The sequence below is a fragment of the Anomaloglossus baeobatrachus genome, chromosome 4 (assembly GCF_048569485.1).
Source record: "Anomaloglossus baeobatrachus isolate aAnoBae1 chromosome 4, aAnoBae1.hap1, whole genome shotgun sequence".
NCBI classification, from domain to species: Eukaryota; Metazoa; Chordata; class Amphibia; order Anura; family Aromobatidae; genus Anomaloglossus; species Anomaloglossus baeobatrachus.
The window spans coordinates 437,232,455-437,258,345 of NC_134356.1; the positions used below are offsets into that span (position 1 = coordinate 437,232,455).

At 48.9% G+C, this 25,891-nt stretch overlaps 1 protein-coding gene across 4 annotated transcripts in view; it reads left to right on the forward strand.

The window, feature by feature from the left end:
• Positions 1-25,891, forward strand: part of ALPK3 (alpha kinase 3) — a 311,388-nt gene that overhangs the window by 139,004 nt on the left and 146,493 nt on the right. Inside the window, exon 1 of one of the 4 annotated variants that reach the window (XM_075345488.1) lies at positions 9,941-10,052. The exons of the other annotated variants lie outside the window; for them this stretch is intronic. The gene's annotated coding sequence lies outside the window, so the exon portion shown is untranslated. Of the gene's footprint in view, positions 1-9,940; positions 10,053-25,891 lie in introns of those variants that run through there. 4 annotated transcript variants of the gene reach the window in all.

Sequence of the window (25,891 nt, forward strand, 5' to 3'; positions counted from 1 at the left end):
GGATTTCAGTGGGCTGCTTTGGTTGGAAAGCCCTATCCCCCTCGTTGCGCTAGTGCCCCTGATCTCTGAACTTCGTGGGGAGAGTCCATAAGGACCCTATCCACCGCAGGTTAATTGCTGGGTTGCTTGAAGCCTCTCCCCGACCTAGGGTCCAGTACCTAGACGTGCTTTCGGTCCCAGACCGGCTATTGTACTTGAGCTACCGACCGTCCTCCAAGACTAAGTCCAGGTACACAGTCCCAATATCCCGCGACCGGGTCTCCGACTCCTCCGGGTCCAGACCACCGTCTGCAACCCAATCTTCTTCTCCCCGGGAGCCACACGCTCCTTCCTAGCTCCTCACTTCTCAAGGGCTACCACTCAACTCTCTCTTCACTCCCCTGGAGCCAACTCACTTGTCACCTCCCACCACCCTGCCTGACCCCTAGGTGGGCGACCCTATTCCAGCTTAGCAGCCCACTGGTGTGTCTGACAGGGTGTGATGCGAGGTGTGATTGGGATTTTTGTATGCTGATGGAGGCAAGGCTTCAAGTTGGGAACCCAGAACCAAGAGGGGTTGAGTCCTGCACTAAGAATAAAGAGCGTGCAGTCCCTTGTGATGCCCTGACTAGTCCAGGGGCGTTACACTTATTTTTCCGATCAGTATGATTTCCAATGGTCGGATTCCACTGATAATTAAGTTATCAGCTATCCTGTGGATTCCGTGGATTGGTCATAACAACTAACGGGTATTTGCATATAGCTGTAGAGTGGGCCCTTAGAGTCAATTACTCCTGTGGACTCTAGACACCCCAGTCTGACCCTAATTGTCAGTAGCTCATTGCACCTCATAAACCGGGAATGTGCAGCCATCAACATCATGCTTTATGGGGACAGAGAAATCGTATTGACTATTGTTCTTTTCCCACCAGTATTCATTGTCCCTTGTAAACAGGCGAGTATATGAATGCTGATCAACTTGCAAATAGTTAATCAGTGCTTGCTAATGTTCAAAAATTGGCTCATTTTGGCTCATCATTTAGTCAGTGTGATCACTAGTAATAGAACGTCTCTGTCATTCCCAACTGTTAATTTGACATTGGTGGGGTGCTAGCTATACAACACCTGATTCCTGGCTCTCTAGAAAACCATCGTTAATGGAGGTGATCTCGATGTGCTTATAGTCCCTTAGGGTATGTGCGCACGTTGCTTTTTACCTGCTTTTTACCTGCTTTTTTGCTGCTTTTTCTTCTGCGCTGTTTAATGCCAAAATGGATGTGTTCTTCTATTCAAGCAAAGTCTATGGGAATTTGGGTTTCTTGTTCACACTATGTTGTTCAAAATGCTGCCTTTTTGTGGCAGAACTTTGGTCAAAAACTCAGCTTTGCAGTGCAAAACCCAAATGGCAAAAACAATTGACATGTTGCTTCTTTGAAAAGCTGAGTTTTTGACCAAAGTTCTGCCACAAAAAGGCAGCATTTTGAACAACATAGTGTGAACAAGAAACCCAAATTCCCATAGACTTTGCTTGAATAGAAGAACACATCCATTTTGGCATTAAACAGCGCAGAAGAAAAAGCAGCAAAAAAGCAGATAAAAAGCAGGTAAAATAGATCTAATTGAAACAACATAATAGAGAGCCATTTTTGTTTTTATGGTAACATTAACCCCAACTTTAAGTAGGGTCCCAGAAGGGTGTGTCTGCCCAAAAAGGAGATTTTCATCTGTAGCAGAAATACCATTACACACAGGATATTATTTCATACTCATTGTCCATCTGCAGTTTTAATTTTTCACAGTTTAGGACAGTGTTCAGTGTCGCAGGCGGAGGAGGGGACGCTGCGCTCTCCCACTGCTCGGGTCCGGCTGCCGCTGCTCTGCGGCTGCTGCTGCTCGGTGGCTCGAGCGATGGGCTGGATCCCGGGGACTCGAGCGGCGCTCCTCGCCCGTGAGTGAAAAGGGGTGGTTTGGGTTTTGGGGATATTGTCCGTGACGCCACCCACGGTTGTGGTGATTGTGTGGACACCACCGCTGCTCTGGACGGGGATCCCGGGAGAGCGGTGACAGGGAGCAGCTTTGTTGTTATTTCTCCCCTCCGTGGGTAGGGGGTTGGTTGTCCCGGGGCCCGGTGATGGGGTAGGAGTGGATGGCAGGCGGGTTGCGTGGCCTGGCGAGGTGCAGGGTCGCAGGGGCAGCGCTGTGCCGCACGGCACGGAGGTACTCACTCAGCCCAATGATGATGACACAGTTCACGGTAAAACAAGCGGCTGGATGGACGGGTCCTTCGGACGGCTGCGGTTGTTCCTCCCTGCAGGTTAGTGATGACTGTCTCTCCCTGCACCTAAGTTCAGTGTTGGTAGCGATGGGTTCCCACCGGTAACCCGCTCCCTGACCTGGATATGGGCCGGAGGAGCCCCTTTTGCCCGCATGCGCTGGCCCTGGGAAACGGTTGCCCTTGGCGGTGGCGGTATCTCCCCTTCACGGTTGGACGGTTGCCTTCTATCGGGACTTGGTTGTTTGGAAACCCGGAGGTCCCCTTCACTAACGGATTTGGCAAATTCACGGCGACTCCAAGCCTTGCCGGGATCCGAAAGGCCCCTGCCGATGGTGCTGGCTTCTCTTTGTATGCCGGTCCGGTACCGCCGGGTCACCACCCGTCCACGGTGCTTACGGCAGACTCCAATCGGCCTCCACTGCAGACGGTCACCACCGTCTGCCAACCTTGCTGTTCTGTCCGGGCCACACACCCGGACCAACTTCAGGCTCTTTGCTGTCACTTTTCTCCTCTCTACTCTAATTCTCCTCTCGCTTCCCTAGCTTCACTCTAACTCTCTGTGTTTTCCCTCCTCCAGGACTGTGAACTCCTTGGTGGGTGGAGACCAACCGCCTGGCTCCACCCCCTGGTGTGGACAACAGCCCCTGGGGAAGGCAACAAGGATTTTGTGTTTTGACTTTGATGTGCCTACAGGGAGTGTGGGGTGTGGTGGTGTTGTTACCTGTGGCCCCTGGCTTGTCCAGGGCGACACATTCCCCCTTAGCAAAATGCAGACCGTCCTCGGGCTGCCCGTCCATCACCGGTTTTATTTTTCTGCAAAAAGATAAGAAAAACGGTAACACATACAATTATACTAACTTCATCCCACAACGGGAGGCACTTTTCTTAAAACGTTGCAAACGGTTAATGGTTACGGCTTCCGCTCTCACCCACCCAAGTAACCTGGCCCTGATGCTGCCCCTAAGAAAACAGGCAGCACACCTTGACCCCAGTCCTGCACCAAGTTACGCGAGCGGGATCTGTCCTTTCCAGGGGACCCACGTCCATGGGGAGCCCCTGGAACCCCCCAGAGGGTAGCCACCGGTTCCGGTGGTGGCTGGGCCCCAGCCTACTCCACTGCGGGCCCTCTCTCCAATCTGCCTCTCCGGAGGCGGTAACGGTAAAGCCAAAACAACATTATTATTTACATCCCACAAGTTTGTGGTTGCCCTGCAAGTTCTCAGGCATGTTCATAGAAGTTTCTATGCAAGGTGAAGGGGGTCCCAACGGGGACCAGTTGCCGGCTACGACCGGTTCAATGAGCAGGTTAATCAGGTTAATCTTCGGTAATCATTCACTTTTCATTTTTCAAAAACTTTCAAAACTTTTAATCACATACAGGTGGTTCCCAACGGGGACAGTGCAACAACATTCCGCTGCCCTTACTCTGATTCTTCTGTGTCTGCTGGGGGAGAGGGTGCGGCGGACACCCGGGCTTCCTGGCTGCCCCTCAGCTTGGCATCCAGCGCAAACCACCCCCTCTCCCCACAGTGCCGGGTGTACTGCACCAAGTCCCCTGGCATCAGGTTGCGGCTAGGGGCTCTTCTGGCAGGTGGGCATTAACATCCCGCCGGGCTATGAATACTTCGGCCTCCAGGCCTGGTTCATAAATTAATCCATAGCCCCGGCGGACATCAAACCGCCTCACCTGCCCCTCATACAGCGGGCCCCGGACACGGAAGTTCGCTTGCCTCATGCTCTCCTTCTCCCGGATTGTACGGGCCACCATCTCTGCCTTCCTCCTTTCCCTCTCTTCGATTTCCGGGCCCAACGGTACTGGCTCCCTATCCCAATATTGCGCTGCTGCGAGCTCTGGCGCACGGGTCGGGCCCTGCGAGACCTGTTGGACACTGCTCACTGCTAGTGATCTGGGCGGAAGGTCCCGCGGTGACTTGGCCTTGGACGCCGCCTTGCAGCGGCAACCCGGCGCAACCTCAGCCGAGGTGTGGGGGATGGGCACAGGGGCTTTCCTCTGTTGGGCCTTCGACACGGAGCGGGCTGTCGGCTCTGGCTCGGGGAATCTCTCGGGGGATGCCTCCGGTTCCGGCTTCGGAGCTTTCCAAGGGAGCACCTCCGGTCGGCTACGGGCTCCGGCTACAGGTCGGTCCGCCTGGGCGGACACGCCGGGTATCGCTACCGGTTGCGGTGGTAGCGGGCCTAGTGGCGGGGTCACGGCAGCCGAGACAGGTAGCGAGGGAGGTAGCAGGGCGAGCGGGCTTGGACCGGGCCCCGCAGCCTCGATGACCGACCCACTAGGGGTACTGGGGCGTGGATCACTCACCCTCCCTGCCGCTACTTCTCCTCACGCACGGCTGCTATGACTTCTGCCATGTCGGTCTGCCACTCCTCCATGAGGAGCTGCGTCTTGATCTGCAGCCTTTGGTAGAGCTGCTCGGTCCAAATCTCCACCCACGCCGCGGTTCCAGGCGCGGGTGCTACGGTGCTTCGGGACGGCATGTACATGTTGCTGGCGGCCTCTCCCGGGAACAAGATGGCCGCAGAGTCCTGGCGTCCCTGCTTTTATAGCCGCGGCTACATGCGACCAGTCGCCATTTCGTCCCCCTTAGCCTCTTTCCGGCTCCTCCTCTATCGGGGCGGGATTTTGGCCTTCGCGCCTCCACTACTCGAGGAGACGCTCGAGCGGGAACTTTTTGCGCCAAAGATGGCGGCTTCTGAAATTTTCTGACCGGACACCTCCGGCGGTAACAAGGCGCACCTCTACCAGACGGCAGAGCGGTAAGATCCTGTTCGTGACGCCAAGTTGTCGCGGGCGGAGGAGGGGACGCTGCGCTCTCCCACTGCTTGGGTCCGGCTGCCGCTGCTCTGCGGCTGCTGCTACTCGGTGGCTCGAGCGATGGGCCGGATCCCGGGGACTCGAGCGGCGCTCCTCGCCCATGAGTGAAAAGGGGTGGTTTGGGTTTTGGGGATATTGTCCGTGACGCCACCCACGGTTGTGGTGATTGTGTGGACACCACCGCTGCTCTGGACGGGGATCCCTGGAGCGGTGACAGGGAGCAGCTTTGTTGTTATTTCTCCCCTCCGTGGGTAGGGGGTTGGTTGTCCCGGGGCCCGGTGATGGGGTAGGAGTGGATGGCAGGCGGGTTGCGTGGCCTGGCGAGGTGCAGGGTCGCAGGGGCAGCGCTGTGCCGCACGGCACGGAGGTACTCACTCAGCCCAATGATGATGACACAGTTCACGGTAAATCAAGCGGCTGGATGGACGGGTCCTTCGGACAGCTGCGGTTGTTCCTCCCTGCAGGTTAGTGATGACTGTCTCTCCCTGCACCTAAGTTCAGTGTTGGTAGCGATGGGTTCCCACCGGTAACCCGCTCCCCGACCTGGATATGGGCCGGAGGAGCCCCTTTTGCCCACAGGTGCTGGCCCTGGGAAACGGTTGCCCTTGGCGGTGGCGGTGTCTCCCCTTCACGGTTGGACGGTTGCCTTCTATCGGGACTTGGTTGTTTGGAAACCCGGAGGTCCCCTTCACTAACGGATTTGGCAAATTCACGGCGACTCCAAGCCTTGCCGGGATCCGAAAGGCCCCTGCCGATGGTGCTGGCTTCTCTTTGTATGCCGGTCCGGTACCGCCGGGTCACCACCCGTCCACGGTCCTTACGGCAGACTCCAATCGGCCTCCACTGCAGACGGTCACCACCGTCTGCCAACCTTGCTGTTCTGTCCGGGCCACACACCCGGACCAACTTCAGGCTCTTTGCTGTCACTTTTCTCCTCTATACTCTAACTCTCCTCTCGCTTCCCTAGCTTCACTCTAACTCTCTGTGTTTTCCCTCCTCCAGGACTGTGAACTCCTTGGTGGGTGGAGACCAACCGCCTGGCTCCACCCCCTGGTGTGGACAACAGCCCCTGGGGAAGGCAACAAGGATTTTGTGTTTTGACTTTGATGTGCCTACAGGGAGTGTGGGGTGTGGTGGTGTTACCTGTGGCCCCTGGCTTGTCCAGGGCGACACATCAGCATTAATAAAAATTTAACTTAAATGATTTGACCCTTCTTCAATACCCTTGATATATATTAACTCTTGGAATGTCTCATCTCATGGACCATACATTGATGATTCATAGTTTTAACCCAGAGGTTAAGGCACTCTTTACATGCCTTGACTGAAATATAGTACTGCCAGTGAACGAGTGTGTCAAGAATAGAGCAGTCAGTGGTCTGGTCCTTATGAGTCATTTATTTATTCACCTGTCCCCTTCTCTTGCCTTGTAGACTAGTAACTGCATATGACTATGGAATAATATACATATTGGGAATATAATGGGAATAATTAAGTAACTTGTTTTGAGCTATTGATTTTGTCAAAGGTCAAATTATTTTTCGGGCTTTTTTAAGCTACGATTTAACCCATAGTGACTAATCTTTTTGTGATTGTGTACAGATAGTAGATAAATGCCGTCATTTCTTCACTTCCAGAGCTACACAAGGATAAGTGACAAACAAGGCTTCTTTTAACAAAAAATAATTTTATTGCAAAAATTTCAAGTTTTATTAAATTTAAAAAGAAAATTTGAATGCTAGAATGACAGGTTTTTGGGACTTTTGGGGATAAAATAATTGGAAATAACTAAATAGGGGGCCTCATGTGTGTTGTCTGGCACACAGTAATTGGAACTATCATAGTTACATAGTAACATAATTACATAGCTACATAGTTTGGTAAAAGACATTGGTCCATCAAGTTTAACCTTTATCCGCCAAATATCAGCTATTGTTAGACACTACTGACAAAAAGTTAGGGATATTTGGCTTTTAGGTAAAATTTATGGAGAACTTAAAAAGTTTACACTATAGTGCTTTTTTATCTTGAAAGAAGTGCATTTAAGTAGAAGTGTGCAATGGTGATTACTTCATTTCAAACAATTTATTGAATCAAAAACCAACAACAGTGGTGGGTATAGCCCCAAAAAAGTAATTGTCTCAATAACTTGTCATGTGGCCTTGAGCATCACTTACAGCTTGACAACAATGTCTCATGCTGTTCACAAGTGGAGTAATTGTCTGCTGAGGCATTGGTTCCCACTCTCATTGACGGGCAGCCCTCAGGTCATTGAGGTTCTGGGGTACAGAGGTACGAGTCTCTTACCGGCAACTCAGCTAATACCATAGTTTTTCTATGGGATTCAGGTCTGGAGAAAGCATCGGCCACTCCATTTGAGTTAGCCCAATCTCCAGCAGCCATTCCCTAATGATTTGACCTCGATAAGCTAGAGCATTGTTGTCCATGAAGATGAAGTTAAGCCTGTGTCGTTCATGCAAAGACACAATGACTGGATTAATACCAATTGTAATTGAACCCCAACATTTATTGGGGGATCCATGGATCAGACACCTGTTGTGAATTAAACTTCTTTTTAGAAAACAGTAAGTTGTGCAAAAAGTACTGAAACATTGAACAGTTAGACATGTGCATTCACATGTTTAGAGATGGTCACATTAAGTTGACCTGAAAAGGTTAGAGGGCATTTTAGGATCATCCTGAAATTTCCCCCGAAAGCCAAATATCCCTAACTTTTTGTGAGTAGTGAATACGTTGTCAATAGCTCATTAAAAATCAGCGATCTATGTTGGGTCAACCGATGGCATCTCACCAGTCTATGAACAGGTCAGTTATATGATAAATATATAACGGACGAGTTGAATGGCAATTTCAGCACTGGTACACCTGAATGCGAACTTATGTTTCATGGACATACTGGCATGAGAAAAGATTGGAACTTTAATTCTCTCAATGCCTTAAATCTGTATTACTGGATGCTCCTGCTTTTAGAGTGCATGATTTGTTTGACTAAAAAGTTTATTACAAATATACTATTTACCATGAATGAAGTTTGCAGAAATCTGTTTGCATAGCGTCAAAACAACTTCATTTAGATGCATGGAACTGAGTTTAAAGCTGGGTTCACACATAGCGACAGCGACAACGACATCGCTCTTACGTCACCATTTTCTGTGACGTAACAGCGACCTTGTAAGTCGCTGTTATGATCGCTGCTTAGCTGTCAAACACAGCGACGCAGCAGCGATCATAACATCGCTACATGTGCAGAGAGCAGGTTAATTAACCCGATGTGTACTGCAGCTACATGTCACAGTGCAGAGAGCAGGGAGCCGCGCACACGGCTTAGCGCTGGCTCCTTGCTCTCCTAGCTACAGTACACATAGGGTTAATTACCCGATGCGTATTGCAGCTACATGTGCACAGAGCAGGAGCCGGCACTAGCAGCAAGTGCGGCGGAGGCTGGTAACGAAGGTAAATATCGGGTAACCAGGGAAAGGTCTTCCCTTGGTTACCCGATGTTTACAGTGGTTACAGCTTTCCGCAGCTGCCAGACGCCGGCTCCTGCTCCCTGCTCGCTTCATTTCGTCGCTCTCTCGCTGTCACACACAGCGATGTGTGTGTCACAGCGGGAGAGCGATGACGAAAAAATGAAGCAGGACATTCAGCAACGAGCACCGACCTCACAGCAGGGGCCAGCTCGTTGCTGGATGTCACACACAGCGACAGGGACGGGACGTCGCTGCAACGTCACAGAAAATGGTGACGTAGCAGCGACGTCGTTGTCGTCGTCGCTGTGTGTGACACCACCTTTAGTCACAGAGAATTCTCCAACCAATCTGCCACATTGGGGTCTTTTCACATGTAGGACTGCCAACATTTTATATATTTTATGCCTTCAGCGGCATGGCTTCACAAAGAGTGTGTTTTGCCTCTTTTATCTAGGAATTATTTATTGAGTTGTCTAGTGAAAACTAGTGCAAAAAATAAATTGTTGCCCATAGCAACTCTTCAAGTTCCAGTTTTCACTTCTGCTGCTTTTACTAAAATGAAAGTAATGAGCGGATTGATTGATTTGAGCAGCTTTATAATGCTGTAGGTTAATCTTCATCAATTGAGCAAGGATAACTTTTTGAAAACTGGTATATAAAAGTCACATTTTCTGGTGTAAATAATAAATTATAGCTGAATTTATTGCATATGCAACCCAAAAGATTCAACAAATATATTTAGAGGCGAGCATATTTTAATGAATTTGGTGCCTCAAACGCCTTCTGGCACTGATGGACACAGACAGAAGAGGACCCCTGGTCCTTTGCAGTCCAATAGCTCATAATAATGCACAATTCCCCCTGCTTTGTAGGTAGAAATGGGCCCCCTTACCTCCTGGCCCCTGTGCAGCTGCATTGTGTACACCAATGATATGTCCGTCCCTGCTTTCTGGCAAATAAAATGTCAGTCTTGATGAATTTCCCCCCAAAGTGATTTTGTGGCCGTTTGACAACACCTAGAGTTGAATATTCTTGTCTTCAGGTATTGGTGTCCCTCATGGTGATAATCATTAAAGAAGCAATATCATTAACAAGGCCGCACCCGAATCTTTCCTGTTAGTAACTCAGCTGTTGCTTCTTGCTTCTCATATGGTGGCTGAGTCAGGCAAAGATCTTATTTCCTCAACAAAGCACTGACTGTGAGGTCAAAGCGACCCTCCAGTCAAAATTAAAAAAAATTGGTTATACATGGGACAACAAGAGTTAACCTGCCTTCTCATATGATGTTGTCTGTCACAGTTCCTGCCCTCTGAAGCCCTCTACTTCATTAATTGACCATTGCTGTCTCAACCTTCGCTATGGAAATCGCAAATAGAAAGTCTAAGAAATGCTTCCTTCCCGTTCACGGACCTCTGATGGGACCAACCAAAAAAACATTGTACTGTGAGATGACTTTGCTTCCATAAACATTGATGTAAGTTATGAGCAATGTGTGTTAAGCATGTGGCTGTCTCCGTCATTTTTTTTCTTCTACAGCCAAACTGCAGATCTAGAATTGCTGCTATACAGCAGGTCAGAGTCAAATCTTTCCGGTCATGTTACCTGTATAAAACATAACGTTGTGCAAGCTAATGGTGCTGTTTAGAGTTGAGCGAATACCTAGCTATTCGTACTCGCTATACTCATAGCGAATACTCTCTAATACTTACGTATTCGTTCCGAATAGCGCGTGCAATGCAAGGCAATGGGGAAAAACGTGCAAAGTTACGAGTAATCCGACTGCTGTACTATTCGTGCAAGTAGCGAATAGTGCGGCATTTGGGTTACTCATTACTTTCCGAGTATTCCCCATTGACTTGCATTGCACACACTATTCGGAATGAATACGCGAGTATTAGACAGTACTCGTTATAAGTATAGCGAGTACGAATAGTTAGGTACTCACTCAACTCTGTGCTGTTGCATCTAGGATGAAGGCCAGCTAAAAAGAAAATCCTTTAGATGAAAAACCAAAACTTTATATGAAAACAACTATTCAATATTAAAATAATGATAAAGTACAGCTATAAAATAAAGCCATAGTCAAGTAAAGCATGTTAGACCTTCGGCAAAGGAAATGGAAACTAATCTTATTACAGTTTTCAAGGGCGAGCAGGGTGTGCACGTATATAAGGAAGTCAGAATCAATAGCTTTTGGCAATACAAGAATTCATCCAAAAGCTGTGAAAATTGTATGCTAGGAAATATTTGCAAGGACATTACAAAGAGTAAAGCAGGCGTTACACGCTACGATATCATTGCCGATATCGCTAGCGAGTGTACCCGCCCCCATTGTTAGTGCGACACGTGCATATCGCTGCCCGTTGCACACTAAATCGTGCACCCCCGTCACACTGACTTACTTGCCCTGCGACGTCGCTCTGTCCGGCGATCCGCCTCCTTTCTAAGGGGGCGGGTCGTGCGGCGTCACAGCAACGTCACACAGCAGGCGTCCAATAGAAGCGGAGGGGCGGAGCTGAGCGGGACGTAAACATGTGTGCTGCTGCAGGAACGAGGAACAACATCGCTAATGAGCGTTAAACGATTTTTGGTTTTAGGATGACCTCTCTGCGGCAAATGATTTTGGCCGCTTTTGCGATCGTTTTAGGTCGCACAAAAGTGTCACACGCTGCAATATCGTTAATGGCGCCGGATGTGCGTCACTAACGGTGTGACCTCGACGATAAAACATTAACAATATCATAGCGTGTAAAGCCCCCTTAAGCCCTTGATTTATTAACTCTAAGAATCTTTCAATTATGTATTGAGTTGAACTGTACCTTTTATTGTCAAGAGTGACCAGTTTCTTTTTTGTTTTTTTTGTTTTTTTAAATCCACCATATGGTTTTAGAAATTGGCTTTTTTATTAATACTAATCTTTGTGGACTTTACCAAGGTGGTGGTGCTCACAGGGAAATTATGTAGAGTAGCATAAAGACATGTCCACTTGTTAAAGACCATAGCAATTAGCACTAAATAAAAAGACTAGTGATGAGCGAGCCCTAAAATGCTCGAGTACCCGGTACTCAAATCGAGCAGGTCGGACGCTCAGATGGGCTCGCCACGAGTAAGGAGCATAATGGAAGTAAATTGGAAACTCGAGGCTAACAGAAGGGCCAGGGACGAGATCTCTCTCTCTCACCCGGCCTTCCTGTTAAGAGCTTCCGGAAAAATAAGTGAGTGAATATGCTGTCCGGAGAATATATTATTTCAAGCACTCACATGATACTTGATAGAGTATTGAGCATCTGAAGAAGGCCGGCATCAGCACTCGGCACACCTGGGCATGTACCAAGGCCCTGGACCGCTAAGTGGGCCCACTTGCAGATGTCAAGTTTGTGTACCGACAATGGTGGCAGGCCATGCGGCCGCTTTGGAGCCCATGAGTCAGAGAGGCCTGTTGCGAGCACTGCACTATTCTCCCCCCTCCCCTCTCCTCCTGCGGGCCCCCCCTTACTGAGGATCACACTTTCAATTGTATCGGCATCACAGATGCCGATACAATTGAAAGCAATGATGATAGATGGAGCGGCGCGCTGCCTCTTTCATCATTCTCCTGCAGCATCTGTCTGCACTCTGCCTTTGACAGCTCAGTACAGCGTAACATGATGACGTCATTACTCTGCGCACCCGTGACCTGAGCTGTCAGAGCAGTAGAACAGTGAACACGCTGAGGAGACCAGAGCAGTGAGGAATGAGAAGTGAGTATGTATGTGGCCAGTCGACTATGGGGTTGCATTAAATTATATGGGAGCTGCTTAATGCTGCTACATGGGGGATGCATAATGCTGCTACATGGGGGCTGCATAATGCTGCTACATGGTGGCTGGAGATTGCTGCTACATGGGGTCTGCATAACCCTATATGGCGGAATATGAGGCTGCATTATTTTATGTTGAGCAATCTGGGGTGCATTATATTATATGAAGGAATATTTGGTGCATTATTCAATATGGAGGACTATGGGGGCTGCATAACACTATATGGAGGACTATGCGGGTGAATTTTATGGAGTACTATGATGCTGCATTAAATTATGTGGAGCAATATCACTGCATTAAGTTATATGGAGGAATAGTTTGCTGCATACTTCTATACCCCCCAGAACTGTATGTCCCCTTCACCCCAGTGCTGTATATCCCCCAGAGCTCTATGTCCCTTCCACCCTAGTGTTGTATACCCCCCAGAGCTCTATGTGCCTTCCACCCCAGTGCTGTATATCCCCTAGAGCTCTATGTCCCTTCCACAACAGTACTGTATACCCCCCCAGATCTGTATGTCCCCCTCCACCCCAGTGCTGTATAGCCCTCAGAGCTGTATCCCCCCTCTGGAGCTGTATCTCCCCCATTGCTGTATGCCCCCCTCCTCAGTAATGTGTATGCCCCCCAGTAATGTATATGTCCCCAGCCTCTCCTGTGATGTATATACAGCAGAGTCAGTGTGCCCTGTGTGCGACCATGTCTGTTACTGACGGCCACCAATCAGCGAGGCACAGCCACATGCCCAGGAGGAGCTGTATGGGAGACAAACAGGGGAGGTAAGTGAGGCTACTGCTGGATTCCCCATATTAAAAATATCTCTAATGTGTCTGCGTGTATGTATAATGTGTATCTATGTATGTCAGTGTATATGACTGTGTCAGAGTTCCGGGATTTCCAGTTTACTTCTGAAGGATCTTGCCCTTTGTTAACATGGAGTTTTCTGTTCTGTTGCCCTACTTCCTCTTCATCTGTTTAAAAGCCCGCCCCTAAGCCTAGTCTAGTTGCCTGAGTATACTGCTTCCTGTGTACTCCTGCCCTGCTGCTCTCATCTCCTGATTGCTGTTTGGATCCTGCTGAAACACCCGACACCAGCTCTGGACTATCCCTGTCTCATCAAGCTGTGCTCGAACTCTGTCTGCTGTGTCTGGTCGGCACTTCTGCCCGGTCCCTTCCGTTTCATATCCACCCTAGGACTCACATCACGTACGGACATATTTTGGACTATACCTGTTGCCCTTTCGTGTCCCGGCTGCTGCGCATTTAGGCCTTCTGGGGTGATTGCCAGACAGCCCCTGTATAGGGGTTCACTCCTGGTGTCTCCCTGGGGGAGTCCGGTGCGCGGTCCCAGGAATTCCCCTTTGCTCCGAACCCGGCAGGTATTTACTGTGTTTATGTTCTACTGTGTATATTCTGTTCTGTCTACATATTGTGGTTACATATTATAAAACGTCTTTGCACCAAGAACCCGTCTCTGGTTGTCAATGCCCTAACGCAATCGAAATCCTCAGTTCATACAATAGTATTACATTATACTCAGGCCAATAAGAGGATTTCGCTGGGGCAATGACTGAGACACGAGTAGATCAGCTTTTCTCCATGATTAACTCCTTGCAGCAGGAGATGGAGGCGGTGCAAACTAAGCTTAGAGATGTGGAGGTACAGCTGGGCCATGATCACCAGGTACTGGGTCCGGCTATTCAGGATTTGCAAGCCAGAATGAAGGCTCAGGAAGCCACCCCCACTACATCCGTATCAGCTCCCGGTATGCCTAGGTTACCTCCATTTCGTTTCAGTGGTGATCGAAGTCAGTTCCGTGGGTTTGTTAACCAGTGTATACTGTTTTTTGATGTACATGCTGATTATTACCGGTCTGACCGGTCAAAAGTGTTATGTATAATCATGTTGCTAACCTCACGAGCACTGGCTTGGGCTAATCCTATGATTGAGAATCGTGATATCCGTTTAGATAACCTGGATGACTTTTTAACAGCAATGGCGCAAATGTTTGATGATCCTAATCGCCATGCTACCGCTGAATCGGCTCTGCTTTCCTTACGTCAGGGAAAGCGGTCTGTCGTCAAATACGCCACTGAGTTCAAAAGGTTAGTGGTAGACACCGACTGGGGAAATAATGCACTATTGTCAGTGTTCAGAAAGGGTTTGTCCGGTACCATCAAGGACGAGTTAGCTCGTGCCGAATCTCCACGGGATTTTGAACTGTTTCTCCAACACTGTGTGCGTATCGATACCCGCTTGACAGAACGCAGACAGGAAAAATGGGCAGCTGTAAACCGGCTAACCAACTTTGCGTTTCCTTCTAGAGAACCCGCTCACAAGACGACTTGGGAGGCCGAGGATGTTCCTATGCAAGTGGACTCTCTACAAAGGCGAGAGACCAACGAACGTCGTGAACATTGGCTCTGTGAGCGTTTGTGTTTCTATTGTGGTCAATCGGACCATTTTCTGATTGACTGCCCAAAACGTCCAAATCGCCCGAATAAGGTACTGGCAGCAATGGCAAAGTGTAACAACACGGACGCAGAGTCCGATATCTCTGAGGCAAGTTTACACCTGGATGCGGTATTTCCCTCGACATTGATGTCAACTTCACCTAAGGACCTAGAAGGGAAATACACCCATTGCTCGCTTCCCATTCAGATACGGTGGGAGGGACAGTTAATTCCTACATCTGCTATGATAGACTCTGGGGCAGGGGGAAATTTCATGGACTCTTCTTTTGCCAGGAAACACGGTATCCAGACTCAACAAAGATCCTCACCGGTTACCATGGAGATGGTAGACGGTTCTCCATTAGTTTCCGGACCAGTTGATCGGGAGACAGTACCCCTTGAACGTGTGATGAAACCAGGTCAGCAGGAGATCCTTGTTTTCATGTTGATTTCTTCTCCCCATTTTCCGATAATTTTAGGAATTCCTTGGCTGCGGTCTACAAATCCAGTCATCGATTGGGAGACTAAAGAAATATTCTTCCCACCCCAGAGTGGTCTGACCATTAGTCCAACTGTACCCGTTCCAGTAACACCGAATGCGGAGGGCACTGTACAGGTACCTGTTCTACCCCCGGTTTATAATGACTTCGCTGATATATGGGACAAAAAAAAAGCAGATCGGCTTCCCCCGCATAGACCGTATGATTGTCCCATAGACTTACTCCCAGGGGCAGAGATCCCGTTTGGTCATGTCTACCCATTGGCGGCACCTGAGTTACAAGCACTAAAAGATTACATCGATGAAAACCTAGCCAAGGGATTTATTCGACCTTCTACCTCACCAGCAGGGGCACCCATCTTTTTCGTGAAAAAGAAAGAGGGGACTCTGAGACCTTGTATCGACTACCGGGAACTAAATAAGATAACCATCCGGAACCGGTATCCGTTACCGTTGATTCCCGAACTATTGGAGAGAGTACAACAGGCCAAAATATTTACTAAATTGGATCTCCATGGGGCATATAATCTACTCCGCATACGTCCCGGGGACGAGTGGAAAACAGCGTTCAGATGTCGGTATGGACATTATAAGTATCTAGTGATGCCTTTCGGACTTTGTAATGCCCCTGCGGCTTTCCAACACCTAGTCAACGATATTTTTAGGGATATAATGGACCAGTTCATGGTGATTTACCTGGATGATATCTTGATCTTTTCTGATTCCCTACAGGAACACCAGGAGCACGTCAAGACAGTACTGACCCGTCTGAGGGATAACCACCTGTATATTAAACTGGAGAAGTGCGAATTCCATTGCTCAAAGATACAATTTTTAGGATATGTCATCTCTCCTCAGGGACTGAACATGGAGTCTGGCAAGATACGGGCAATTCTAGACTGGCCGGAATCGAGAAACATCAAGGAGGTACAACGCTTTGTCGGTTTTGCTAACTTTTACAGACGCTTTATTCGCAACTTTTCAGAGATCGTCCGTCCTATCACTCTGTTAACCAAAAAGGGGCAAATGTTTGTGTGGTCCGCCCAGGCCCAGGAAGCTTTCAATCATCTCAAGGTTTGTTTTACCTCAGCGCCAATACTAATACACCCAAATCCCGCACTCCCTTTTATTGTGGAAGTCGATGCTTCCGATTATGCATTAGGGGCTATCCTTTCACAAAGGACTGGGGACAAGAGTCTCTTGCACCCGTGTGCTTTCTTTTCTCGCCGGTTGTCCCCTGCAGAAAAGAACTATGACATTGCGGACAAGGAATTGTTGGCGATTATTTCTGCTTTTAAGGAATGGAGACACCACTTACAGGGAGCAGCGCAACAAGTCATAGTTCTCACAGACCATCGTAACCTAGAATTCCTTAAATCTGCCAGGTGCCTGTCTCCACGGCAAGCCCGTTGGAGCCTGTTCCTTAACCAGTTCAATTTTATCGTTACATACCGTCCAGGGTCACGTAATGGGAAAGCCGATGCCTTGTCCCGAATCCACGCCATGGACTCCGTGCCTGGAACCCCGTCTCAGACCGTTTTATCAGATTCCAATTTTGTTGGAGTAATTCGGGACCAGGACTTGTGGAAGGACATTAAGCTGGCCTATGATGGTGACGTATTTCTGGCTGCCCCCCGAATGATGTGACTCTTGTCCTTCGGAATGGTGTGTGGTTGAGAGAGCGACGTATTTATGTCCCGGAGGCTGTAAGACTTCGGGTTCTCAAGTTGGTCCATGACTCCGTGTTGGCAGGTCATAGGGGGGAATAGAAGACGCAGGAATTTCTGAGTCGTTTTTTCTGGTGGCCTACCTGTTTGAAGGATGTGAAAGACTATGTCCACTCATGTGTGGTTTGTGCCCGGTGCAAGGTCCCTCGTGTGGCTCCTACGGGACTCCTTCAACCGTTACCCGTACCATCTCGCCCTTGGGGATCCATCTCAATGGATTTTATTGTGGAGTTGCCCGTCTCGGGCGGTAACAATACCATTTTGGTGGTAGTGGATCGGTTGACAAAGGCTGCTCACTTTATTCCATGTACCGGTCTTCCCTCAGCCGCAGAGACAGTGGATTTGGTTATCCAGAATATATTTCGGTTGCATGGGGTACCGGTTGAGATCATCTCTGACCGCGGCGTGCAGTTCACTTCTAAGTTCTGGAAAGGGTTCTGTTCGGCACTCCATATTGATGTCTGTTTGTCTTCTGCATACCATCCCCAGACAAATGGGCAAACCGAACGGACTAATCAAACCCTGGAGCAGTACCTGCGATGTTATGTCAGCCATCTGCAGGACGATTGGTTGCAGCTGCTTCCTTTGGCGGAGTTCTCGTATAACAACACTCAGAGCAGCTCCACTAAGGTAACACCCTTTTTCGCTAACTTGGGTTACCATCCGAATATTTTGCCTAGGTCACCGGTGGCGGTTTCGGTGCCAGCGGTGGAGGACAGATTGACGGAGCTACAACGGAATCTGGACGTTTTAAGGGACTCTTTGGCTTCGGCTCAGGAGCGTTACAAGAAGTCGGCAGACACTCACCGGAAACAGACACCCATGTATAAGGTAGGGGACTCGGTGTGGTTATCCACCAAGAATCTGAAACTAGGTGTTCCTTCGCAGAAGCTGGGGCAGAAATTCATTGGTCCGTTCAAGGTCACCGGGATAGTGAGCTCTGTGGCCTGTCGGCTGAGGTTGCCGCACAATTTAAAGGTACACCCGGTCTTTCACGTTTCTCTGCTGAAACCAGTTTCCCCTAATACGTTTCAAGGTCGTATCGTGCCTCCTCCTCCGTCGGTGATGGTTGATGGCCAGGAGCAGTTTGTGGTTGAGGACATTATTGACTCCCGGCTCCATCGGCATCGGCTTCAGTATCAGGTACGTTGGCAGGGGTACTCCCCCGAGGACGATTCCTGGGAACCTGTGGGTAACATCCGAGCACCCCGGAAGGTTGCTCAGTTTCATCGGAGGTACCCGGACAAGCCTGACCCTGGTCCGTCCTGAGGCCGTTTCTGGGGGAGGGGATTACTGTCAAAGTTCCGGGATTTCCAGTTTTCTTCTGAAGGATCTTGCCCTTTGTTAACATGGAGTTTTCTGTTCTGTTGCCCTACTTCCTGTTCATCTGTTTAAAAGCCCGCCCCTAAGCCTAGTCTAGTTGCCTGAGTATACTGCTTCCTGTGTACTCCTGCCCTGCTGCTCTCATCTCCTGATTGCTGTTTGGATCCTGCTGAAACACCCGACACCAGCTCTGGACTTCCCCTGTCTCATCAAGCTGTGCTCGGACTCTGTCTGCCGTCTCTGTTCGGCACTTCTGCCCGGTCCCTTCCGTTTCATATCCACCCTAGGACTCACATCACGTACGGACATTTTTTGGACTATACCTGTTGCCCTTTCGTGTCCCGGCTGCTGCGCATTTAGGCCTTCTGGGGTGATTGCCAGACAGCCCCTGTATAGGGGTTCGCTCCTGGTGGTCTCCCTGGGGAAGTCCGGTGTCCTGGGACCGCGGTCCCGGGAATTCCCCTTTGCTCCGTACCCGGCAGGTATTTACTGTGTTTATGTTCTACTGTGTATATTCTGTTTTGTGCACATATTGTGGTTACATATTATAAAACGTCTTTGAACCAAGAACCCGTCTCTGGTTGTCATTGCCCTAACGCAATCGAAATCCTCAGTTCATACATTAGTATTACAGACTGTGTATGGATTTGTCTGATTATGTGTTTTTCTGAATTTCTCTGTAAATATGTATATGTACGTATGCCTGTATGTGTACGTATCTGCTTGTGCATAGGGCCCACTGAGATTCTTTCGCCCAGGGACCACAAAACCTGGAGTCGGCCCTGCATCTGAAGCACCCTGATATTCAATTGAGTAGCAAGCATTGCCGAGCACGCTCGCTTGTCACAAACGTTTAGCAGCAGTTCCTCATTTTTTCAATAAATCTGCAAAATCTATATTTTTATGGGCCACCTCACATTTAGAGTATGTGCACACATAGTATTCAGCGCAGTCATTTCTCCATCTCTTGGCAGGTAAAACGGCGTGGGAAAAAATGCACATTTTTTTTGGTGGAGATTTTTCTTATTCATCAGTATGGGTGAAATCTGCAGCAAAAACACTGGAAGAATTGACATGGTGCAGATTTAAATCTGCAACGATAAAATACTCAATGTGTGCATGGACTTCAGGATTCTCATTCACTTTGCTGGCATCAGGAAACCCTTCAGATTTTGTGACAAATCTTCACTGAAAAAAAAAATGCATAAAAAAACGCAACAAATCTGCATCTTGTGCACCCAGCCTTAACACCTTCACAACTCTTCAATTTTCCATTTTTTTTTCCATCCCCTTCTTTCAAGAGCCATAGCGTTTACATTTTTCTATCAACATAGCCGTATGAGGGCTTTTGTGGGATAAGTTGTACTTTTGAAGAAAACCATTAATTTTACCATATCATGTACTAGAAAACAGGAAAAAAATGTGTGGTGAAATTGCAAAACCGTGCAATTCCATAATTGTTTTTTGGCTTCTTTATGTACCATGTTCACTATATGGTAAAACTGACCTGACAGAATAATTGTCCAGGTTAATATGAGTACTTAGATACTAAACATGTATAGTTTTTCTTTTAATTTATTGATGGGAAAAAAATTCAAGTTTGTAAAGAAAAAATTTTGCTTTCAGCGCCATTTTCGGCTTTCATTTTTTGGGATCTGGGGCTATGTGATGGCTTATTTTTTGGGCACTAAGCTGACGTTTTTACTGATAGCATTTTTGGTAGGGATGATGTTATGTTAATTGTAATGTTGTAGCATCCAAAAAACATAGTTCTAGTGTTTTGAATTATTTTTGTTTCACTGTTTACCAATACGATTAATTTATTTAATATTTTCATAGATCAGACATTTCTGAACACAGCGATACCAAATATGTACAGTTGAAACTGAAGTTTACATATTGTAACGCTTGTCACTACCTGGGGTCGCATAAACGGAAGGATAGTCAGGAGAGACGGGATCTGTTAACAGGAGGTCATGTATAATCATAAGGGGTAAACAGAAACGTAGTCAGGGCACAATCCGAGGATCACAATATCAGAAGAGCACGTAGTAGTAAAAAGGAGCAAACAAAGACATAGTTAGATAACAGTCCGGGGTCCAAGATAGGAATGCATGACAGGAATAGGGAGTGGGCAGAGGTAAGTCCAATAACAGTCCGGGGTCAGAATACGAAGATCAGAATACTAGCAGACACACAAACTATGGCAACACAGCAAAGACAGCGAATACAACTGGCAGAGTTCTGGGGGAGCATGCTCAGTAAAGAAGCCTGAGCAATTATCCGGAAGATGGAACAGCTGAGTAACCAGTGCGTCGCCCAGGGATAGGGGGTACTCAGAGCTGGGCCAATGGGGTCGCTTCTAGAGGTATCACGGTGGCGTGACCCGGTCTGTCATCCCAGGCTCCACAACAAAGAAAAAGGGGAATATGTACAGGGGAGATTGTCTGTGACGCCACCCGTGCGGTGATGAGATGGTGGCACCGCCGCTGCCTCTGGGGACCATGGCCGGGACTGATGGTGTGGGGCAGCAAGGTGGGATCCCCTCCACGGGTAGGGGAGTTGTAGTCCTGGGGCCCAGTGGGAGTTGTGGTGGTGGCAGGGATTGCAGGGAGCAGGAAACTCACAGTTCGGTTGTCCTGGTGTTGGATGAGGCTGTTTTCATGTGTAGGGTCAGGAAGCACAGAGTCCAGTACTTAACCAGAAATTGCCAGTGTCCGTAGGCCTTTGGTACGGTGGTGTTCGGATCCCACACCCGGTACACAAAGCAGGGCCCTCTCTCCTCTGCACTCCAGCTAAGAGTCACCTTCTCTGTCTCGGACGGGGGAAGTCCTCTCTTTGCACAAGTCTGGGGTCCCATGCACACTACTGGTGGGCCACTACCCTGCCCCGGTCCACTACAGGTGCCCCTGAGCCTACTCTCTACTTCAGCTCCAAAACTCGGCTTTCTCCTTTCTCCACTTCCCCAGCAGCCCAGGAGCCACAACCCCTGACTGCTTTCCTCTCCTTCTCCTTCCACTGACTGACTTAACTCCTCCCCTCCTGCTCCTTTTGTTACACTGGGGGGGGGAGGTGCAGCTGCTTCACTGTACCAGTGTGGGACCAGGTGGTACCAAGGAGGTTTAACTCTTTCTGTGACTATCTGGTTTTGCCAGGGCGTCACACCAGCACTTCCCAGAACCAACCTGAACTCCAGTATGGTGACCAAGCTGCTAGTTCAGTATCAAGGACAGTGCCACAGAGCATCTCCAAAGGCAAGATGCTCTGCACAAGGAATGGACACACTGTCAGATCTGTAAGCGCCGCAGACCATCTCCAGGTCTGTGAGATGCTCTGCACAGAGAATCATGAAAGATACAGTACATTATCTAAAAAGACACATAATCATGTTTTTCTCACTATCTGACATGAAATCCACATAAACCTTTCCTGTTTTAGGTCAATTAACATCACCAAAATTATTTATATTTGCCAAATGCCAGAATAATGAGATAGAGAGAATGCTTTAAGGCATTTTTATTACTTTCTGCAAAGTCAAAGGTTTACATACATTTCATTAGTATTTGGTACCATTGCCCTTAAACTGTATAACTTGGGTCAAATGTTTTTGATATTCCCCCACAAGCTTCTCACAATAGTTGGTAGGAATTTGAGCTCATTACTCCTGACAGAACTAACTGAGCCATGTTTGTCGGTTGCCTTGCTCGCACAGGCCTTTTCAGTATTACCCATAAATTTTCAATAGGATTGACATCAGGTGTTTGTGATGGCCACTCCAAAACAGTGACTTTGTTATCCTTAAGCCACTTTGTAACCAGTTTGGCAGTATGCTTTTGGTCATTGTCCAATTGGAGACCCATTTCCGCCCAAGCTTAAAGTTCCTTGCTGATGTCTTGAGATATTGCTTCAGTATTGCCACATAATCTCCTTTCCTCATGATGCCATCTATTTTGTGAAGTGCACCAGTCCCTCCTGCAGCAAAACAACCCCACAACATGATGCTGCTATCCCCATTTTTCACAGTTGAGATGTAGTGATGGGCGACCCCGAACTGTAAAGTTCTGGGTCCGTACCGAACACATAGTGTTTGTGCACATGATCCCGAACACGAGTTTTCCTTGGAAGCTCGTGTTACAGTTCGGGTCCAGTTTGGGTCCCGGGGCTGTAAAAAAAGCAAATTAGTAGAAAACATTATGATTATACTTAACGGTCCCGTGACACGTCCTGCAGACTTTGTCTCCTGGCCGCTTCTGCTTCTGGGTCTGATCATTAACTTCCCGTGGTATTCACTGCACTGCTCGTCACTTAGCAGTTTTCAGCTTTTTTCAGCCGTGTTCATGGTGACGTCAGGGTTCACCCGAGTCCATGAGCCATGGACTCGATTGAACTTTGACTGTCACTGTGCGAGTCTCGGATTGGTATCACCCGGCACAGCGCACACTCTCCTTACAGGAGCGGGTCGGTTGCATGTATTTCCATGCAGCTGAGGCGCTCCTCTCAGGAGAGTGTGCGCTGTGCTGGGTGAGATGAGAGACTCGCAGGAGTCATACGCAAGCTGTGCACTCGGGTGAAGTCTCTGACAGCACTCAGCTGAGTCTGTGTGAGCAGACCTGTGTTTGCCTTCTCGCACAGATGTAGCAGAGCTGAAGACACTCGCCCACCTTTGGACTACGTCGGAGGGGTTTATTTGCGTAATAACGATGGAGTTCTAAAGGTCCTCTGTTTTATTTCTAATAAAATATTTTTTTATCTGTGTTGTTTTATTTTACTGTTAAAATAAAAGACAATCACAGACGCTGTCACAGAGTGGGCGTCTGTTATTGGACGCTGGAGTAACCTGAAACCAGCCCAAACATTCTAGGATCCATAATATATGGGCAGATTCCAGGTTAATCTGTACCGCCCTGAGAGGGGGCCCGGCCGCTTCCTCCGCTTGCTCGGGCCGAGCTGCTCGAGGTCCGGGCTCGGGTTCTCGGTGGCACGAGCGCCTCCGGACCGGGGGCCATGTCGCTCTTGTTAAGGGAAGGCGGTGGGGGGTGGTGGTTGTGTAACGGGTCATGAGGCCACCCACGGGTCGTGGTGACGGGGGATGCACCACCGCTGCAGCTGAAGTGATGGCGGGCTCGTCCGAGATCGGTGTTGCGGCCGCAGCTGAGATGTTAGCCCCTCCGTGGGTAGGGGCGGTGTGTCCCGGGGCCCCGGTGGGGGACTGGAAGGGGTGATGTTGTCGTTGGGGTGCAGGGCGCTGTGCCGCGGTGTAGCGTTGTACCCGGATGGCACTGGTGTACTCACGATTGATTCACACTCAGAGTCACTGGTAAACCAAAGTTTGGTAGTGGTCGGTCCCCGTGGCCAGCTGCTGATGTCCCCTGTGGGGTTGATGGTGGCCCCTTTTCCCGTGCACCTCTGGATGTTTGTGTTTCGGCCCCCCTGCCTAAGCAGTGGTAGCCCGCTCCCCGGCGTTGAGCTGCCGGAGGAGCCCTTGGTTGCCTGCAGGCGCTGGCCCGTCAGTTGTTTGGCCCTTGGCGGTGGCGCTCACCCGGTCTCGGTGGGCTTTTGCCTTCTTTCGGGACTTTGGGTGTGGACGAACCCATGAGGTTCGGCCAGCAATCAGTCAATTTGCCTATACTCAGTGGCTTCTAAGCTTGGATGGGGTCTGAGTACCCTTCTGTTGGTGCTCCGGTACACGGTTGACTCCCCGGTTCGGGACCGGCGGGCTCCAACCCAGGCCCGGTCCGTACGGTTCCGCCGGTTGCTGTACCGGTACTCCTGCAGACGGCCACCACCGTCTGCCTGCCTGACGTTCTCCAAGGGGCCCAGGCTCCTACCCGGGTCCCTGACAGCTGCTCCTCTATCACTCACTGTCAATTCCAAAACTCAACTTGTTCTTTTTTAACTCGCTGCCTCAGGACATTAGTCTCCGCAGTGGGCGTGTCTTTATGCCTGACTCCGCCCACCTGCTGTGCTCTACTCGCCCTGAGGGAGGCATCAGGTCTCCCTTTTGGGTGACATTTCTGTGACCTCACAGGGGATGGGGGTGTGTGTGTATGTGGTAGATGTTATTACCTGTGACCCCTGGGGTCCAGGGCATCACAATTCCAACAGCCAATCACAGACGCCCATTCTGGGTGACAGTGTCTGAGATTGGCTGTTGGGTCCCTCACACATATAGTAGTGTAAAAATAAATAATTTAAAAAAATTACGTAGCGCTCCGCGGTATTTTTTATTCTCAGAGCAGATAAAGCGGATGGCTACGGGCAGCCACCCCCATCTGCCTGGCAATCAAAATACAGGAATCCCATTAATTTTTTATAAAATTATGTAAAAAAATGTTTTTGAGCTCCCACCATATTTTGATCGCCAGTCAGGTAAAGCCGGCAGCTGGAGGCTGGGACTCTCAGCGTTGTAAGGCCCAAGGGACCCCCACACTAAAAACTAAGTGCAGATAAAGCAGACGGCTATGGGCTTCCACCCCCATCTGACTGGCTTTATCTTGGCTGGCAATCAAAATTCAGTGAAGCCCATTATTTTTTTTTTATTATTTAAAAGAATAATTAAAAAAAAAATGCGAGGGCTCCCGCCATATTTTGATCGCTAGTCAGGTAAAACCAGGCAGCTGGGGGCTGGGATGGCGCATTGTTTCTTAGTGCTATTTCCATGTGCTTTACCCGGCTCGTCCAGCGGCCCTATTGCGGCAGCACGCTCGGTAATAAAAGGGTTAACACCAGCTTTGTATTCTCAGATGATACTAAGCCTGAAATTCATGGTGTCACGCCAAATTAGACATAGCCACCATGATTTTCTAGTAAACAGTAAAAAGAAAAACACAACACATAAAAAATGTTTTTATTAGAAATAAAACAAAAAAAAACATTTAGAGACTCCATCTTTATTATAAAAAAATCCATTGTCCTACGTAGTCCGCAGGTGAAGCAATGTCAGCTCTGCTTCATCGCCCTGTATAGACAAGCGTCTTTACAAAGCGAGAAGCAGGCTGACACTGAGTGTATGATTCCACTTGCATATGACTCCTGCAAGTCTCGCATGGGTCTCACCCAGCACGGCGCACACTATCCTGACAGGAGCGCCTCAGCTGCATGGAAATACATGCAGCTGACCCGCTTCTGTAAGGAGAGTGTGCGCCATGCTGGGTGATACTGATGCGAGACTCGCACAGTGACAAAGTTCAATTGAGTCCATGGCTCATGGAGTCGGGTGAATCCTCACTAGAGATGAGCGAACCGGTCCCGGTTCGGCTCGAGGCGGTTCGCCGAACGGGGGGTCTGGCTCGAGTTCGGCTCGTCGAACGTTCGACGAACCGAACTCGAGCCCATAGGAAACAATGGCAGGCAATCACAAACACAGTAAAACACCTAGAAAACACCCTGAAAGGTGTCCAAAAGGTGACAAACAACTCACAACATAACACAAACACATGGGAAAGTGACAAGGACATATACTCATGTGAAAACAAAACAGCTGGACAAGGAAAAAGAGGGAGACACACAGATAT